The sequence below is a fragment of the Sorex araneus genome, chromosome 8 (genome assembly GCF_027595985.1).
Source record: "Sorex araneus isolate mSorAra2 chromosome 8, mSorAra2.pri, whole genome shotgun sequence".
NCBI lineage: Eukaryota > Metazoa > Chordata > Mammalia > Eulipotyphla > Soricidae > Sorex > Sorex araneus.
Genome location: NC_073309.1, coordinates 69,622,883 through 69,628,882, shown reverse-complemented (window position 1 = coordinate 69,628,882; position 6,000 = coordinate 69,622,883).

Sequence of the window (6,000 nt, the reverse complement as noted above, 5' to 3'; positions counted from 1 at the left end):
TGAGCAGGTGCTCCTGAAATTCATATGGAACAATAAGCCCCCACGAATAGCCAAAGAAATTCTTGGGAAAAAGAAAATGGGAGGAATCAACTTCCCCAACTTCCAACTCTACTACAAAGCGATAGTCATTAAAACAGCTTGGTACTGGAACAAAGGCAGAGCAGCAGACCAATGGAACAGGGTTGAATACTCTGACACATCCCCCCAAATATATGACCATCTAATCTTTGATTAGGGAGCAAGAAATGTGAAATGGAGCAAGGGAAGCATGTTTCACAAATTGTGCTGGCAAAACTGGACAGCTACATGCAAAAAAATGGGCTTAGACCTCCACCTATCACCATGTACAAAAGTCAGATCAAAATGGATTAAAGACCTCAACATCAGACCACAAACCATAAGATACATTGAAGACAAGGTCGGAGAAACCCTCCACAACATTGAAGATACTGGTATATTCAAAGATGACACACCACTGGCAAAGCATGTGAAAACAGAGATAAATAAATGGGACTATCTCAAACTAAGAAGCTTCTGCAGCTCAAGAGAAACAGTGACCAAAGTACAAAGACAATCTACAGAATGGGAAAGCATATTTACGCAGTACTCATCCGATAAAGGGTTGATATCAAGGATATACAATGCACTGGTTGAACTCCACAAGAAGAAAACTGCCAACCCGATCAAAAAATGGGGTGATGAAATGAACAGAAATTTTCCCAAAGAAGAAATCCGAATGGCTGAGAGGCACATGAGAAAATGTTCAACATCACTAATCATCAGGGAGATGCAGATCAAAACAACAATGAGATATCATCTCACACCACAGAGACTGGCCCACATCCTAAAAAACAAAAACAACCGGTGTTGGTGTGGATTTGGGGAGAAAGGGACTCTCCTTCACTGCTGGTGGGAATGCCGACTTGCTCAGCCCTTTTGGAAAACAATATGGACGATTCTCAAAAAATTAGAAATTGAGTTCCATTTGACCCATTAATACCACTCCTGGGAATATATCCCAGAGAGGCAAAAAGTTATAGTAGATATGACATCTGCCTTTCTATGTTCATTGCAGCACTGTTTACAATAGCCAGAATCTGGAAAAAACCAGAGTGCCTCAAAACAGATGACTGGTTAAAGAAACTCTGGTACATATACACAATGGAATACTATGTAGCTGTTGGAAAACACGAAGTCATGAAATTTGCATGTAATGGATCAACATGGAAAGTATCATGTTGAGTGAAATGAGACAGAAGACATAGAAAGATTGCACTCATATGTGGAATATAATATAATTGAGAAGTGCAAGTTTGCAGTGATGCAATTCCTGGCAGATCTTTTTCTGGACTTAGTTACCAAAATAGTAAAATACAGAAACCCAAAACCGTGAGGCCAAGGTGCGATCACTCGACCTCATACCTCTTCATTCTCAGCAATGGAAAACAAATTGTCAAATGCTTCCTTTTCAGCAGGTCTGACTTTAGGGGGGAGACTCTCCAAACAATAATAGTGAGTTTTGTTGAAATATTGAATGCAATCAAAGTGAAAGTAAAGTGAAATTTATCAGTTTCACAGGCAAGGGGGGGCTAGGGGTGGTGGGGAGGGCTAAGGGTGTGGGGGGGCTAGGGGTGTGAGGGGATGGGGTGGAGCTATACTGTGATTCTTGGTGGTGGAATATGTGCACTGGTGAAGGGATGGGTGTTCAAGCATTGTATAACTGAGACTTAAACCTGAAAACTTTGTAACTTTCCACATGGTGACTCAATAAAAAAAAATTTAAAAAATAAATAAAAATTAAAAAAAGATTACCTTGTATTATAAGATTTATTATGGAGGTACCCAGCATAAGTGTCAAATTCTGCAATAGGTTTTGGCAAAAAAAGATATCCTAAATTATGGTATAGATAATATAAATGTCTATCTTAATATATACTTCATAATACCTTATAAAAATCTAACGGTTGTAAGGAAATCCTGAGCCAGTATGACAGCTATTTTCACAAAGATGTGCAAGAATCCTTACTTACTCTGTTTTATTGTTCTACCATTTGGCCCCAAATTATTTGGCACCAATTAGCAACCAGTGTGTTCTAAAGGAAATAAATGAAAACCTCTCTCTTTAAAGACAGAAAAAGTTATATACCTCACCTACATTCCTGTATTTGCAATAATTTTATCAAAAAACCACTCTTTATACTGAAGAGAAGTTGGAAATATGTTCTAAATTCTCAGCAACCATCCATCAAGTTAAAGTTCTATTACTGTGAATAATGGAGCCATGCATCTTAGAGAACCATCACAGGTACCTGTTAGGAAATCATTCTACTGCATAGTAAGAGATAGCTGAATCAACTAGTCATTTGTTCCTAAGCATGTAATGGAAAATTTAAGAGAGTATAGGATACAGGATTATACCCTTTTATGATTTATAAACAACCAGTGGCACATGTTCAAAGTGTAAGAGTTTTTTGTTTTTGTTTTAGAGCCATATCTAGCAGTGTTCAGGGCTTACTCCTGGCTCTGTGCTCAGGGACCACTCCTGGCGGAGATCAGAAGACCATTTGAAGTGCCAGTGATTGAATCTGGGTCATCCATGTGCAAGGCAAAAGTGCAACCCGCCATCACTCCATCCTCTAAAGTTTGAGTTTTTAAGGACAGTGGTGGCTATGATGGACACTTCAGTGACAGTGCTATATAGTAACTTTTTATATAAATATTATAAAGTTAAACACTATTATAACCATACCACCTAATCTATAACCAAAATGTTAAAATAAAATAGTGGTATTTTAAATGCTTTAATACACATGCATATAAACACAAAATATTAATATTTTCAAAACCATTTGTCAAAAGAGAGTGTTATGTTCTTCTATTGGACTGATTAAGTTGATCTGAAAACTACATTGATTTGATGATAATTTTATTTTGAACCCTATCTAGTTGCACTGGTTTGTCTATCTTGATCCACTAATACACTGTGTTTACCATAGTAGCTTTATAGTAAATCTTAAGGGGATTTAGTATATATTATAGCCTTGTTCTATTTCAATGTAGAATTAGCTTTTATATTTCCTTTGCTATATTATGGGACTTTTGAAATTAGTTGGTCAATATTTAACCAAGAACAAGGAGAAGGAGGAAGGAGAAAGGAGGAAGTAGAAGGAAGAAGAGGGGAAGAGGAAAGGAGGAGGAAGAGAAGAAAAAGAGAAGGAGAAGAAGAAGAAGAAGAAGAAGAAGAAGAAGAAGAAGAAGAAGAAGAAGAAGAAGAAGAAGAAGAAGAAGAAGAAGAAGAAGAAGAAGAAGAGAGGAGGAGGAGGAGGAGGAGGAGGAGGAGGAGGAGGAGGAGGAGGAAGAGGAAGAGGAGGAGGAGGAAGAGGAAGAAGAGGAAGAGGAAGAAGAGGAAGAAGAGATAAAAGCTGCTGTAAATTTTGAATACATTTAATCTACCAATTTGGAGTCAGCTCACTTTTTAGCAGTGTCTAATTTCCATCACTTGTGTGATTTCCATCTCTTCCAGTACTGTCTTATAGTTTCATTGTCTAAATTTTATAAATTTTATTCTATTTTTCCTCAAGTATTTTATTTAAAAAATAACAAATGGATATGGATTTTGCCAAATACATTTTCTGCCTCTATTAATATAGTTACATTGACTTCCTTTTCATCTACTAATATGGTAAATTACAGTATTGATTTTACAGTGTTAAACCAACCTCTTATTCTAGGAAAAAAACCAACTTTACCAAGATATAATGTATTTTTTGTGTATTATTTATTTAATTTATTGGTACTTTCTATAATATTTATGTCTATGTTCATGTGGGATATTATTAGTCTGTAGTTTATTTTTGTTGGGTTCGGTTTTGGTTTGAAAGTAAAACTCTTTCTGTTAAAAGAGTTCAAAAGTATTCTTCCCCATCTGGTAGCATTGGTGAAGAATTTGTATCTTTATATTTGTATGTTTGTAGCATTTATCAGCAAACTTTATTCTCAATTGTGCAAAGTTTTGAACTAAAATATTCCCTTGAAATCTGTGTACTTTATGTGATATATAAATATACAAATAATTTACTCTTAGGTCATGTATTTCTTCCTGAGTAGTATTTTTAGTATCAATACATTTGTCATTTTACCAAGTGTATTAAACTTATTGTCACAATGTGGCTTTTAATATATTCTCTTAGCCTTTTTAAATCTATAATTAGGGCTGGAATGATAATATAGTGAGTAGGGCATTTGCTCACAAGGCCTACCCAGGTTCAATCCCCGGCATCCCATATGGTCCCCCAAGCACCACCAGGAGTAATTCCTGAGTGCAGAACCAGGAGTAACCCCTAAGCATCGCTGGGTGTGACCGAAAAAAGCAAAAATAAAATCTATAATTATATAAATTTATGGCTTTAAAACTGATTCAGACTTTAAAGTGTTGTCACCTCTCATTACTAATGTTGGTAGTATTTGTTTTCTCATGTTTTACCTTATTGGATTTGGCAGATAATGATATTGATTTTATTAGATTCCTAAAAAATGACCCTTTTCTTTTAATGATTTGCTGTATTGCTTTTATACTTAATTGATTGTTTTTTCTGATCATTATTATGCCTTTCTTTAGCTTACTCTACATATCCACAACATTTGATTTTAGCCCCTTTCTGTTAATACAGTCATGCAATACAGTTCCTTCATGGTATTATTTTGTATATTTCTTGCAAGTTTTGATTCCATATTTTTCCATTTAACTAAAAATATGATTGATTTTAAAATGGCTTTGTGCTTATGTTCTCTAAGTGTTAATGTTTATAAAACTTTTTAATAAAGTTGAAAAATTAAGAAATTAGTAATAATTATAGGCATAAAATGATAGGAAAAAGGAAAGCAGGACATTACCAATTATCATATTCAATTATTTTTGAATTAATTATTACTTTCAGTAAAAGGAGAGAATGTATGATTAACCAAATAAAAGCAGTCACACATAGATTAATAATAATTCTGAATGTTATTCTCCTGTTCTGTGTGTATTATGTGTGTGTGTTACCAGAAATGGAATCCAGGCCTCACACAACTGAGGTATGTACACTACCACCAATCCACATAGATGACCCTTTTTCTAGTGTATTATTAACCATGGTTATGATTAATCACATTCTATTTAAGTAGAAATAGATGAGTCAGCATTTTACGTTTACATGTATATTCTAAAAATTGCTTCACATTAAAAATAAAATAAGAACATTCTGAACAGCATTATTCATAATTGCAAGAAAACATATACAATAAAAGAATAAACAAAAAAGACAATATGCTATATTCACATAATTAATTCAGCTACTGAAAATCAACAAATTACAGCCATAATTATAACTTCACAAACTTGTAGTTTAAGAATATATAACTATGACATAATTGACATGAAATTCAAATTTTGTTCCCCAAGTAGTGAGCAGTGCACACATATGGAATAAAATGAAAATAAATTAATGATAAATACCAAATTCAGAAGCGTGCCTGAATTTGGAGGGGAGAGTGAAATGAGAAAAGGAAAGGAACTCAGGGAATTTGAACAACATTAGTAATAATTTAGCTTGGTGATCCTGCGGTATAAAAACAAAGAGGGTTTGGGGGATTACTTCTAAAATAACTTTTTTTTCCTACAGCCAGTTCAATCCTGCATCAAAGAGTTCATTTTCCTCTGGTGTTAGGGTGAGATCTAAAGTGTGTACCATGACTCTCTTGATCACAGATAAATAGTTTTCTGATACTTCAAGTCACAAAATGAAGAATCTCATTATTATTTGTAATATCTAGTTCAGTGCAATCATAGAATACTATTTTCATATACAATTTCTGTGTCTTTTCTGCCCGATTTGGAAACTGCTACAGGCAGCTTTCTTTAGGGAGTACACAAAAATGACTAAATTTCTCATTTACTTACTGGTTAGAGGTTGAAATTTTCTCAGGTGGGAAATATGGGTAGAAAGTAATACCTTTCTG